Genomic DNA, 14,782 nt, shown 5'->3' on the forward strand with positions numbered 1-14,782 from the left:
GCCGAGGTGTCGTAAAATGTCACCACGAAGCGTAGTTCGCGCAACAAGCAGATACATAGCTTGTGTAGGATGAAAGTTCTTTTTGTAAAGCAGTCCATCGCGGAAACAGAAGGAGGATAGCGAGCGTGCAAAGCTTCGAGGAGGGTGGGAATTGCGTCCTTCCAGGTAGTCAATGAGCGGAATTAACTCCGAGTCGTGACGTTGTTGCTCAGCCAAGCGGGTTGCTGATACGGCAGAAAGAAAAGTGTCGTCGTCTTCAAAGTCAGTGTTCACATTTTCGACCGGTGCACGTGAGCGACAGTCGGTGTCGTTGTGTTTCCGCCCAGATTTGTGGACGATGGTGACATCGAAATCTTGTATCCGAAGGCTCCATCGTGCTAGACGACCTGGGGGATCTTTGAGATCTGCGAGCCAACAAAGGGAATGGTGGTCGCTAACTACTTTGAATGGGCGGCCATACAAGTATGGGCGGAACTTTGTTATGACCAAGACAACAGCGAGGCATTCCTTCTCGGTTGCAGAGTAGTTTTTCTCCGCTGGAGATAACGTTCTGTTCGCATAAGCGATCACGCGCTCTACGCCATTATGCCACTGAACTAATCCCGCTTCTAGTCCAACGTTGCTGGCGTCAGTGTGTAATTCCGTGTCAGCGCTTTCGTCAAAATGACCTAGTACAGGCGGAGCCTGGAGGAGGTTTCGGAGGGTGTCGAACGCATGACACTGATCGGGACCCCAAACAAACGAGACACCGTCTGTTGTAAGCTTGTTGAGGGGTTCAGCAATCTTCGAAAAGTTTTTGACTAAGCGCCTGCAATACGCACAGAGCCCCAGAAATCGGCGTAGGTCGCGCTTATTTGTGGGCACGCGAAAGGCGGCAACAGCACTGGTTTTCTCCGGATCTGGGCGGATGCCGGCATGGCTCACAACGTGACCAAGGAACTTCAGTTCTTCATATTCAAAATGACATTTCTCGAGTTTGAGAGAAAGCCCCGCTGTTCTGATTGCCTGAAGTACTGCATGAAGGCGTTGGACGTGTTGTTCAAACGTGTCCGCAAAGACCACGACGTCATCAAGGTAAACAAGACATGATTGCCATTTGAGCCCTGTGAGAACCGTATCCATCATTCTTTGAAAAGTAGCCGGCGCTGAGGATAGACCGAAATGCAACACTTTAATCTCGTACAGGCCGTCGGGAGTAATAAACGCCGTCTTTTCGCGGTCGCGCTCATCCACTGCGATTTGCCAGTAGCCGCTACGTAAATCCATGGAAGAAAAATATTTAGCGTTGCGTATACAGGCCAATGAGTCATCATTCCGGGGTAGAGGATAAAAGTCCTTTTAGGTGACCTTGTTCAGTTTACGGTAATCAACTCAAAAACGCAACATACCGTCCTTCTTCTTTACTAGCACAACTGGCGAAGCCCAGGGACTGGTTTATGGCTGGATGACCTCGTCTTGAAGCATCTGCAGGACTTGGTCGCGTATAGCGTCTTGCTCTTTTTGCGACACCCTATAGGCGTGTTGTCGGATGGGTCTCTCGGTGGGTTCCGTCATGATACGGTGCTGAGCAAGTGGTGTCTGTTTAACCTTTGACGTAGTGGCAAATCAGTCTTGAAATGAGCCGAGTAAACGCAAAAGGCTTTCTCGTTGAGACGAAGGTAGTCTCTCGTTTACGTCGAGAGTGCTCGCGAACACCTCGTCAGGGTGGCCATTCGATGAAAATGAAGCTAACGTGGGCGAACCATCGGCATCGGCAAGTTCTTCACAATATGCAATGACAGTGTGTCTCGTTAGGTGGCGATATTCTTCGCTAAAGTTCGTGACCAGCAGGTGAATATGCCTATTGCTAGGCTGAATGATTCCTCGGGCAACACAGATTTGTCGTGAAATAAGGAGAGACAAATTGGCCTCTGCAATTACCATGTCAGACATGTCCTGTCCCAATTCTATTTCGACAAAGAGGCTGCTTAGAGGTGGGAAAGTCAGAGAATCGTCGGTAACACGAAGTGCTCTTTTCCGGAATTGTGTACTGTTAGTTGCAGCGCAAAAGGAATCCTCGAACGACACAAGTAATTCACCGAGGTCGATGACGACGCCGTATTCACGAAGAAAGTCCATTCCTAGAATGACTGGCCGAGAGCACACGTGCAATACGAGGAAAGAGCCTGCAAATGTCGACGTACGTATACGAATGCATGCCGTGCCTATACCGGCAGGCATCACCAGATGGCCCCCTGCCGTGCGCAACTGGGGTCCTTGCCATGGTGTGGTAACCTTCCTCAGTTCAGATGCCAGTGCGGCGCTCATTACGGAATAGTCGGCGCCGGTGTCGACGAGGGCGTTGACAGCATGATTGTCGACGAAGACGGCGATTTCGGCAGAAACGATCTTCCTGCTGTCAGAGAACACTGCAAAAACCGGAATGGTCCTCGTCTGATCGTTGCGTCGAATGAGGATCTTTTACAGTTCGCCGGGCCGCGACTTCACCCCCAGAAGTCGCCGTTCCTAGTTTCCCCTGCAGGGACTTGGTGACTGGCTCCTGAAAGCAGCGGAAGACGATGAGGGCAAACTGGGTGACGTAGACCGGCGAGGCGACGGTGATCTCGACTGGTGGTGCTGAACAGTCGAATGTGTTCGCCTGCCTGTAAGATAGGCTTCGATTTCGCGGGTGCGCTCACCGTAGCGCGGGCATCGAGCATCAGAATGGAAGCCGCGGAGACCTAGTTGCCGGTATTGACAGTTCCTGTATACGTGACCCACTTCGCCGCAGCGATAGCAGAGCGGACGGTTATCCGAGGTGCGCCACGTGCTTGCCTTGCTACCACTTTGTCTTGAGGTAGACTGCAGATAGGTGGGTGTGCTCGGGAACCTTGAGCCGTGAGGCAGGCTCGAAGCAGTGGCGTGGAATGACTGCATAGCCTGGTACCTGGGCCGCATAGCAGGATCTGTAGCCGGTGGCGCAGGGGATCGCAATGCCGCTGCGTATGTCAGGACTGGCGCCTCGGGAATTGGTGGTGTGATTGGGGTCAGGGGTGCGACGGCCTGCCGGACTTCTTGTCTGATTACATGCGCGAGGCCAGACACAGGTTGATGGGATTCCACCGCCTGAAGCTGTCGCAGTTCGTCCCGAACAATAGTTCGAATGAAGTCTGCGAGGGCCTGTCTCTCACTGTCAGACCGATAGAGCATGCGGTGGCCGGGATCTGGCGTTCGTATTGTGATGACCGCTGCTGCAGCGTACGTTCGATAGTGGTCGCCTCACTGATGAACTGGGCGACTGTCGTTGGTGGATTGCGCACGAGCCCAGCGAAAAGCTGTTCTTTTACTCCGCGCATCAAATGCCTCACCTTCTTTTCCTCAGGCATGGCAGGGTCCGCGCGCTTGAAGAGCCGAAGCATGTCCTCGACAAACATGGATACTCGTTCGTTCGGCCACTGGTTTCTGCTGGATATGGCTTGTTCAGCCCTCTCCTTCCTCTCGGTGTTCCGAAAGGCGTTACGGAGCAGACGGCTAAACTCTTGCCAGGTTGCAAAGGAGCCCTCGTAGTTCTCGTACCACGTCTTCGCAGAATCCTCCAAGTAGAAGTAAACTCGGTGCAGCTTGCGAACATCGTCCCATTCGTTGATACAGGCAACCCGATCAAAGTGGTCGAGCCAGTCATCAACATCCTCGAAGATGTCTCCATGGAACTGCTTTGGTGTCTGTGGCGCATGAAAAACTTGGGCGAGAAGAAAACCATGGGCATCGCTGGTTTGGACCGCCTGGCTTGTCATCGGAGTTGCCATCTTCCTGGGTGTCGATGCCAAGGGACCAAATTCAGGAGGTAACCCACGCAGGCGGCGGCTGCTTCTTGCTCTGGGAGATGTAGCTGTCTCCACCATGGCCGACACAGCCAAAGTACACGTACCCAGTGCCTCCATCAGTAATGTCGCGAGCAAAAACAAGACCTGCAGCCAGGAGTTCACCCAAACCAGAGCAACGAAAACGTTCTCTTCTTCTTCGTAGCCCAAAACGGGTATGAGCCACAGCGGCTCGTTCATCAATGGTGGCAATATAGAAATAAAAACTATTTACTTTTCCCGTACAGTCTCCTTTCAGAACAGCTAATGCAGGTCCCTAACTACAAATACCTCGGCGTCACAATTACCAGTGCACTAAGCTGGAACCAAGTATTTCGAACATTTCCACATCCGCCTTCCATACGCTATGCTTTTTAGGACATAAGTTAAAACACACACCACCAGATGTCAACCTACTCGCATATTCATTCATTATAAGACCCAAGCTCGAATATGCATCCATTGTCTGGGATTCTCATACGAAAAAGAATGTCGAAGCATTGTAGATGATCCTACAAAAATTGGTTAGATTTAATAATTCTAAATACCACCAAACAGACTCTCCGAATCAACTAATGAATCTTTATTGCATGAAATCATTGCAGTTGCGGAGAAAAGTTGTCAGAATAAATTTTATCTTCCATTTGAAGAATCATCAATTTCGACTCCCTCCTGAGCCTTATGTGACATCACTGGCGTCACGATATACAAAGCATCGACATGAACAATCACTAACCCCATACAGCACAAAAACTAACCCATTCAAGTTCTCATTTTTCCCGCGCACAATTAAAGAGTGGAACTCGCTGCCAATGCCAGCAGTGCAAAGTATAAAAATAATTGAAAGTCTTAAGGATTGATGTTAGTTTGTTTTAGTTATGTTCCTTTTTTGTGCGAATGTACTTTTTTATTCTTTGCCTTTCCTTCCACTTTTCGATATTCCAAGTGTTATTACTTTCAAGCTTTGCTGTACTGATTAGACACTGCCCGTCTTTTGTTTTCAATGCACTGTATGTAAATTTGTCTATGTATCGTCTTTTCGAGTACACTTTTTCCCTCCTGCTAGGGCCCCAGTAGGGCCTGCAGTATTCTGTAAATAAATAGATAAATAAAATTTGAAACCTACATAGAGCGCCTCTCAGTCATCTTAGCATCTTCCGTTGCGCTGGCCTGCAGCTCAACTCGTCCAAATGGCACTTCGGATGCCATCAAATCACAGTACTTGGCCATTTATTAGACGTCAACGGTGTACAACGAGACCAGGCAAAAATCAGTGCTGTAAAAAAATTTCCTGTACCACGATCTGCGAAGGATGTACGCAGCTTCGTAGGACTATGTTCCTACTTCCAACGCTTTGTGGAAAATTTTGCGCACATAGCGAGGCCGCTTACGCAGCTCCTCAAGAAAGACGTCCCGTTTTCATGCGGCTCCGAAGAGGTTTCTGCGTTCTCGACTCTCATCGCTCTTCTCACTACTCCTTCGATTTTGGCACACTTCAATACTGCTGCTCCTACGGAAATCCGTTTAGATGCAAGTGGACATGACATTGGTGCATTGCTGGCTCAGACACAACATGGCCATGATTCCGTTATTGCATATGTCAGCCGCCTCCTATCTGAACCTGAACGTAACTATTCGATCACAGAGCGTGGTGCTTGGCTCTTGTATGGGCGGTGGCCAAATTCCGACCTTATCTATACGGACGCCCATTTTCGGTAGTTACCGAACACAACGCGTTCTGCTTGCTCAACTATCTGAAAGATTCATCAGGCCGCCTTGGTTGCTGGGCTTTGCACCTGCAAGAGTTTTCCTATTCGGTGGTCTACAAATCTGGCCATCTACACCATGATGCTGATGGTCTCTCCCGGTACCCTGTCGACGATCCTGAGGACACAGACAAGCCCATGAAGAACTCTATCTTGTCAGTGTCCGACTTCCTTAACATTGGGAAAGAACAGAAGCACGATCCAGTGCTGCTTGACATCATCAGCCGTACAGAATCCCCCCCAAATGATGCTTCGGTCCGCTACATTATCATAGAAAAAGGTGTGCTGTACCGCCGCAATTTCCAACCACACGGGCCTGACCTTCACATTGCTGTGCCTGAGCATTCGCGCCGCTGTGTTCTCACCGAGCTTCACGACGCTCCCACGGCTGGACACCTTGGCGTATCCAGCACGTACGAGCGCGTCCGTCGCCGTTTCTTCTGGCCAGGCCTTTCTCGCTCGGTACGCCGATACGTCGCCACGTGTGACCTGTGCCAACTTCGTAAAACACCGTCGCTGCCACCCGCTGGCCATCTTTAACCAATCGACGTGCCCGCGGAACCATTTTACCGTATTGGGTTAGACCTGCTTAGTCCTTTTCCTACATCAGCATTGGGAAACAAATGGATAGCGGTGATTACAAAATGCGCTACACGCTACGCTATTACGCGAGCTCTACCGACCAGCTACTGACCAGCTGTTACGGGACGTTATATTGATTCATGGTGCTCCGAGTCAACTCCTCACAGACCGTGGCCGTACATTTCTATCCTAAGTCATCGCCGACATTCTGCATTCTTGTTTCACGCAACATGCATTGACAACCGCATACCCCCTCAAACAAACGGCCTCACATAACGATTTAACCATACTCTATCAAACATGCTCGCTATGTACGTGTCGCCCGACCAACAAGACTGGGACCTTGCCTTACCCTACGCAACTTTCGCGTATAATTCATCCCGTCATGACACACCGGGCTTTTCTCTGTTCCACTTATTGTACGGAAGAGAGCCGACTTTACCACTTGACATAGTCATCTCAGCTCACACCTCATTCACCAGCGAGTATGCCCGCGACGCGATTGCGCGAGCCGATCATGCCCATCAGCTCGCTCACGTTCAGCTGATGGCGTCGCAAAGCAACTAATGCCGTCGGTACGATGTGGAACATAGGTACGTACACTTCGCTCCCGGTACCCTCGTTTTACTCTGGTCCCCTCATCGTCGGCTGGGCATCTCAGAAAAACTTTTGTCTCATTACACGAGACCATGCCGTATATTGCGTCAAGTCACAACTGCCACCTACGAGATCAGCCCCATCTATCCATCATCATCTGCTGTGCGGTCCAGTGACATTGTACACGTATCGCGGATCAAGCCCTACAAGAATGCGTCAGATAACGACCTTTAAAGCACCGGGACGGTGCCTCCACCGCAGGGGGTCATGCTATATGCCAGTGCATGGAGACGAAGAAGAGAAGCATATAGACTGGCGCGAGCTAATCTCTGTGGCTGGCACTGCTCGCTTAACCAGCTGAAAATACATCTGTAACTACCCCTCCGAGTCGGTCAACTTCTCGGAACAATATGTATATATATATATCTATATATATATATATATATATATATATATATATATATATATATATATATAAGAAAGTAGATGCGCTTTCACATAAAAACTGTTTATTGTGCCGACGTTTTGACGGGAAGCCCGTCTTTTTCAAGGCGTAATACTATTTACACATGTTCCGTGTCTTCTTATAGCCTTTCGAGACAGGACGGAAGGGGTCAAAAGAAAAGTAAAAAAAGGAAAAAAAAGAAAAGAGAGAGAGAGAGAAAAAGAAGAAACAGCGAAACGGGAGGACAAACAATAAATAAAATATAGAAAATCTAGGAGAAGAAGCAAGCCCCACACGGCGTAATTAGAAAGGGGCAGCATTTCAACAGAGTAGGGCAGAGGTAGATGAGCAATGTCATCATTGTCAACAATACCTCCCCCGCACCCACTCTTCCCCAAGTGAGCAGTGAGCCGCCGTTCTTGTATTTCACCATTCCGTGTAGTCCGCTGGCGGCTCGTTCCTCTTTGACGTTTAGGACAAGTTTATGGGGAGGGCTTAAGCACTTCGAGTGCGTGCTGGTGGCGTCGGGAGGAATGAAAAAGCCGGTGATTGAGGCACCGCCATCGATATTCATTATATGCAATGGCTCCTTGTCAGTGAAGGAACAGAATGTGCGTTAAAAATTAAAGGAAAAAAAAGAAGAACAGGGGGGGGGGAGACTGTACGACATCCGGGACAGTCACCACACAGTTGCGGCTCACTGGGAAGACATGCGTGCATGTATGAAAAAGTTAACGAAACCACCTAGCTGTCAGCTCCTTGTCAGTGAAGGAACAGAATGTGCGCTGAAACTTAAAGAAGAAAAAAAAAGAAAAAAGGGGGGGGGGACCGTACGACATCTGAGACCACTTATCTGTGCGTTCCGGCTGTGCTTGATGAGGCAAATCATTTCTATGTTGTCAGATGCATAGGCCGAAAGCTTTGTTAGCGGGTAATATTATTGTCGTAATGAAACCGGACTGATTAAAGAGAAGCGTTTGCGTCTTTTAGCGGTCGTAACGCTGACAGATTGCCTGGGTGTTCATTTATTCCGTATTTTATCGTGTTAAATCTGTAGATAAATTAAGATTCCCGCTGTTCCCATTGTCTGATTGTTCGAAAGTTGTTTTTGCACACTTTTTTCCTTTTCTTTTGACCCCTTCCCTCCTGTCTCGAAAGGCTATAAGAAGACACGGAACATGTGTAAATAGTATTATGCCTTGAAAAAGGTGGGGTTCCCGTCGAAACGTCGGCACAATAAACAGTTGTTATGTGAAAGCGCATCTACTTTCATATTTATAACCTTGCGGCAACCGAAGTTATTCTTCTGCATATAAGCCTCACCACAAATGGCTGCTGCCCGCGCTTTTCGCAAACAACTTACATGGAGGCTTCCGATCCACGGAGCCTCGACTGCAATAGTCGGTGACTCACAACTAAAGTACCTGCATCAACACTTCGATCCGGCCAGCCCCCATTCACCTGCCTTCATCTGCCAGCTTGGCGCATGCATTGGCGACATCGGAGAGCTATTAAACTTCGTCCCTAAAGGTACCTAGAACCTTATTCTGCACATTAGAACTAACGACCTGGCCAATAAGGATGCCCCTACAGCATTCAACCGTTACGTCGCCCTCCTTGACCGCATCCGGCATGAGAGACCAGATATTCCTATTGTGTTTGCCACACTAGTGCTCCCACGAGCCCCCAACCAACGACTCCGCCGACACAACTGGCGTGCGGTGAGGCGGTTCAACTTCGAGGCTCGGGAGTTTAACTTGCGACTGCTGAGTTTGTGCCATGAGAGAGAGGGCGTCTTCGATGTGAACCATCGCATCGACGCGCTCCCGCCGTGGACCGTACTCGCGGCCGATGGTCTGCATCCGAGCTTCGCTGGAGTGTCTCTCTTGGCCTGGAACATCTACAACCTGCTCCTCGACCTACGGCGGCCATACATCAACAACTGGCTGGAACACGCGCCACAACCGGAGGCGGGGGCGTACGAGCTTCTGGAGACGCCATCCTACTCCCAAGCACTGCGGCGTGACTCTTCCGATGCCACCTGTCGAGGCGGCAAAGAGAAGAAAATGAACCAAGCAGCCCCAGAAACAGCCGCTGCCCCTTCTACAGGCCAGCATACCCCGTCGGGACCCCCCTCACCGAGTGCACAACCGCCATCACGCTTACCACGGCTGTCGTCTACGCCTACAACACACACCCCGGAAACGGTGACGAAGGGTAATCCGGGTCAACAACGATTGCCAGCTGTACCACAATCAACAGCAACGAGTGGCCAGAATAAACCACCCGCAAGGAAAAATCAGCCGCCAACATCATCAAAGAGCAAGCAGCGACCACCAGCAGCCAACAGCAGGCGTCTACAGGCCAGCTCGTCACGGGAGGCACAACGGGATGGAGCTCCAACCCAAACCAGGTACGACCTCCGGGCACCTTGCGGCTCTATTCGCCGCGTCTCTGCAAAGTGACATACTGGCTGTGCGAGTGGGCAAACACCGTCAGTTTCAGATGAACTAGGCCATAGAACGGGTCCAAATTTTCTTAAACTTAGAAAAGTTGTTGACAAAATAATACGGCACGAACTTCACGTGCAAAGCGGCGGGTACTGGCTCCGAAGGGGCCGCGCTTGTCGCTAACACCATCGATGCATAACTTTGCCGAAGGGGAAATGAAACGGTGGAACGAAATTCTCGATCACGCCACACAGGAGCTAACGAAGGTCACCATCGAACACTGTAGAAAGACTCTAAACGCACTGACAGACGAGGAGCGGTATTTAAGAAATAACTTTTCTCTTTCGGAGTGGGAAGCTAAAGAACTCGACGTATTTGAGCCCAAAAAACAGAGGAAATTGAAAAACTTAAGAGAAAGAAATTTGCGCGGGACAATGTGTCACGAGCTGTACCCACTGCTGCTTACAGAAAAAATACCAAACCATCTCACGTTCAAAAATATTTGCCACCACACCCCAAAGAGCCAAACGTTATTAACCTTTCCGACAAAGAACTTGGCAAAGAATAATTGAGTATACTATCACGCGGACTTACATTCTGCCCTGGCAACGGAAGGTATGATGAATTCACGCTCCTAAAAGACCTAGACCACTTCGCACGAAATTTACGATTGGAGGAATATTTCTTTGATAAACCCGAAAAAGATAGCGCACTTTTTCGTGGGGTAATCGGACGGCAATGGACCCCAGATGCCAACAGAGATCGACATCTGGATCTCTATATAGACACGGTTCAAAAAGATGTTATACATGCGTACAAGGTGCACAAACCAAGCATGAATAACATATCAAAAAGAGAAAAAGAGGCACTACTCACGTTGAGCAACTGCGAAGATCTCGTCATTAAACCAGCAGACAAAGAAGGCACAATTGTTGTTCTGAATAGATCGGACTACATTGAGGAAGGCAAGCGACCACTAAATAACAAACACTTTTACAAACACCTCGACTTTGACCCTACCACGGAGCACAAAAAGATCATTGTAACAACCCTAGAGTATTTCACACGTGAAGGCGCCACTAATTCAAAGCTTAAAAAGGCACTTATTACGGTACATTCGGCGCCTGGTCGTTTTTACATGCTGCCGAAGATTCATAAAGAGAATAACCTTGGCAGACCCATTATATCAGGCACGGGAACGTTAACGGAACCCATTTCCAGTTATATTGATTCTTTAACCAAAGACATACCATCCACACATGAGTCCTTCTTGCGTGACACAAACCACTTCCTTCGGGAAATAGCCGACGTGAAAATTCCAGACGGTGCATTTCTCGTAACATTGGATGTTAGCTCACTCTACACAAATATCCCACATGATGATGGTGTAAGGGCGCTTGTTGAATCGTATGGCACACACAACCCTGTCGCTTATCCAAGCAAAAAAGTAATTGAAATCTTCACAAGACTTGTACTCGATTTGAACAGCTTTGAACTTAACAAGTAATTCACTTCACTTCACTTTATTTCCTTAAAAACCCCCGAGGGGGTATTACATAAGGGGTGGGTTAACAAATAAAGTTCTGTTATTACTTTTTTTTATTGACACGGGTTTTCATTGCGAAGGACGTGCAGACAGTTGTTCGAAGAATGTTGATGGACAGGAAAGGGCCACGACGTCGTGGGGAAGATCATTCCAGTCGTTGGCAGTCCGTACAAAAAAGGACATAGAAAAAGTGGTCGTTCTAATGCGTGGACGGGCCACTTGAAGTGGATGTCTAGTGCGGTGAGATATGCGGGCTGGTGGAACAATGAAGGGATGACGGAATGGGCTGTGAAAAATTTTCTGAAACAGGCAGAGGCTGGAAATGCGACGGTGAACGTCAAGGTTTAAAAGAGCAGATTCTTTTTTGATGGATGATACACTAATATTATACGAATACGAAGAATGAATGAACCTAGTAGCACGGTTTTGAACTGCCTCGAGTGAGTCGATGAGATATGCTTGGTGTGGGTTCCAGATTGCAGAGGCATATTCCCATTTAGAGCGAATAAGGGATTTGTAGGCCTGTAACTTGACGTCCTGCGGGGCGTGCCGAAGGTAACGTTTCAGAAAATCTAGGGATTTGTTTGCAGATGATATAATGTTGGTAACATGCAGGCGCCAGTTAAGATCATTGCACAGGGTGACACCGAGATACTTATATGATTGCACGTTTTCGAGGGTGACGTTAGCGATTGAGTAAGAGAACAAAGAAGGGTTGCTACGACGATGGGAAGAGACTATTTTACATTTGTTAGGGTTAAGTTTCATAAGCCAGCTTTCACACCAGTCCTGCAAGTGGTTAAGGTCATCTTGAATAGCGGTTTGATCTGTCGGGTTAGTGATTGAGTGATAGATTACACAGTCGTCAGCAAACAAACGGATACTGGAGGAGACATGCGAAGCAAAATCATTAATATAAATTAAGAAGAGAAGGGGACCAAGAATGGAGCCTTGGGGGACACCTGATGTTACTGGAAGGGGGTTAGAGGGCACGTCATCAATTGAAACAAACTGGGAGCGGTTAGTCAGAAATTCCTCAATCCAAGCTAAAACATCGGGATGTATATTTAAAGATCTAAGTTTCATTAGCAGTCGCTTATGAGGTACCTTGTCGAACGCTTTCGATAAATCCAGAAATATTACGTCAGTTGGCAGGTTAGTATCTAGACTTGTGTGCAGATCCTGGACAAAAAGGGCTAATTGGGTTTCGCAAGAGTAACCCTTACGGAACCCGTGCTGGGCAGGATGGAAGAAGTTATTGGCATCAAGAAAGTGAATGATTTGGGTGTAGATGACGTGTTCCATGATTTTACAGGGTACGCTTGTTAGAGAGATTGGGCGATAATTTAGGGGGCTGTCTTTGTTACCTGATTTGAAGACCGGAGTGACCTTCCCCACCTTCCAGTCGTCTGGTAAGATGCTTGTGCGAAGTGACTGGGAGTATAATAATGAAAAAATCACTGAAGAAATAGATTTCGTGTTTTTAAGAATTTTAGTATTGATTTCGTTCACACCTGCTGAGGAAGACAGTTTCAATTTTTCGATAACAGACAAAACACCCTATGGCGACGTAAAAGACTGGATACATTTCGGTAACGCAGGAAACGGTATGTGGGTTTCGTTGGTAAAAACAGAAGAAAAGGCAGCATTGAAAAGTTCAACGACGTCAGTGGTACTCATATCATCGCCAGCTTCATTTTTCAATACAACCGTATGGGATTCCTGGAGGTTAATGATTTTCCAAATTTTCTGGGATTATTGGTTAGAATCTTGGGTAAATCTGTGTGAAAAAACGAGTGTTTTGCGCTGCGTATGGCGAGGAAATACGCTTTTTCGGCCGCGTAGTATTTATCCCAGTTCTGGGCTATAGGTTTTATCTTGGCAGCCCGAAATAACCGCTTGTTCTTATTACATAGCTTTTTCAGGATTTTTCTGAACCATGGTTTCTGACAAGATGCGCGAAGTGTGGTTTTCGGTATGTACTTTGTTGTCAGTTCCCATATTTTGTTTTTGAAAATCATCCAGTTGTCCTTTACTGATCTGTTCCAAAAGTCTGCTTCGAAGTCCGGAAAAAAATTTTGAAGTTCGTTATTTATTGCCTCGTAGTTTCCTTTATTATACAGACTGATAGTTTTAGAATGAGGCTTGCGGGACAAGTGGTCGAAATTCAAGACTGAGTGTATTACCTTGTGATCGCTGATTTCGCGAAGGTATGTAAGTGACGATAAACTTTCGGGGTGCGTTGTTAGAACCAAGTCTTGTATATTGGCTGAGTTGTTTGTCACGCGGGTTGGCTCCGATACCAGCTGGGTGAGAATAAAGTTTAAGCAGATGTTTACAAATTCTTTTGTTTCAACACTGCTCCCTGCCAAAGTGACTTGGTCTTTCCAGTCAATATCGGTATAGTTAAAATCGCCAAAAAGTAGGACATGCGCGTTGGGTTGTTTAACAGTGAGGTAGTTCAGTATGTTGTTGAATTTCTCAGGAAAATCTGGACTGCTTTGTGGGGGACGATAGCACACTCCAAGCAGCAGAGTTACTGGCGTAGGACGAATACGAAGCCATAATATTTCAATGTCAGATGTAATGTCGACAACTGAGCACGATAGCGACTTGCTAGTGGCGATTAAAACACCTCCCCCTCGAGAACCTTTGCGATCGTTTCGAAAAACGTCAAAATTCGGGAGATCAGCCAGGATTTCATTGTCCGTAACGTCACTTGACAGCCACGTTTCGGTGAGGACGAGTATATTGCGGTCTGATGACAAAACAAGAGTAGATAATTGCTCGCGTTTAGAAAGAAAACTATGGGCGTTAGTGTAGATTATGGAGGTGGAAATATTTGGTCGTAATCGATTGCATAAGGGGTGTGACGGTTGGCGTTGCTTTTGGGATTGCTACGCCATTTCTTTGATGGATTGTGACATTTCATCGAAGACATACCGCTTGGAGCCAAGAAACAACGTTTTGTAGGGGCATGAAAAAGCGATGGATTTGCTCCTAGCGAAGGCAATGAGGTGTTTCCGTGCATTTTGGACGGAACGAGAGAAATCCTGGCCTATTGCGTAAGTTGTGCCTTACAGTTTTTTGCCGTTAGAAAGAATCGTTTCTTTAGTTTTAAACGATGTGAATTTTACAATGATCGGGCGGTGCTGGCCAGGCTTGCGACGACCGAGCTGGTGTGCCCTTTCAACTTCTTTCGCGTCAATTTTAACGTTTGAGTGTTCGCTGCAGAGGCTCACAATTAGTTCTTCAGACTCAGAGAAAGTTTCAGAGTGGTTAGTATCTGGGAGACCATAGAATATTAGGTTGTTCCGTAGCGAGCGGTTTTCCGCATCGTCAAACCTGGCCTTCAAGGTTTGAATGTGACGAGCTGTAGTGCCTGCACTGGTCTCTAGCGCCGTTATTTGTGTTTGAACGGTTGAGAGGCTTTGGTAGTGTTTTTCCAGCTGCGTTATTCTATTACTTAGGTCACTGATAGTTTTTTCTGTAATATTCAATTGTGTTTTTAGGTCTTGCACCTCGGAAAGAGGCTTAGCCTGCCCAGAAGATATATT

General features: G+C 47.7%; 1 protein-coding gene across 6 annotated transcripts in view; it reads left to right on the forward strand.

The window, feature by feature from the left end:
- Window positions 1-14,782, forward strand: part of LOC119178190 (ATP-binding cassette sub-family C member 4) — a 2,441,444-nt gene that overhangs the window by 297,699 nt on the left and 2,128,963 nt on the right. The gene's annotated exons all lie outside the window — the stretch shown is intronic.

The sequence above is a fragment of the Rhipicephalus microplus genome, chromosome 1 (genome assembly GCF_043290135.1).
Source record: "Rhipicephalus microplus isolate Deutch F79 chromosome 1, USDA_Rmic, whole genome shotgun sequence".
In the NCBI taxonomy this organism is placed as follows: Eukaryota; Metazoa; Arthropoda; class Arachnida; order Ixodida; family Ixodidae; genus Rhipicephalus; species Rhipicephalus microplus.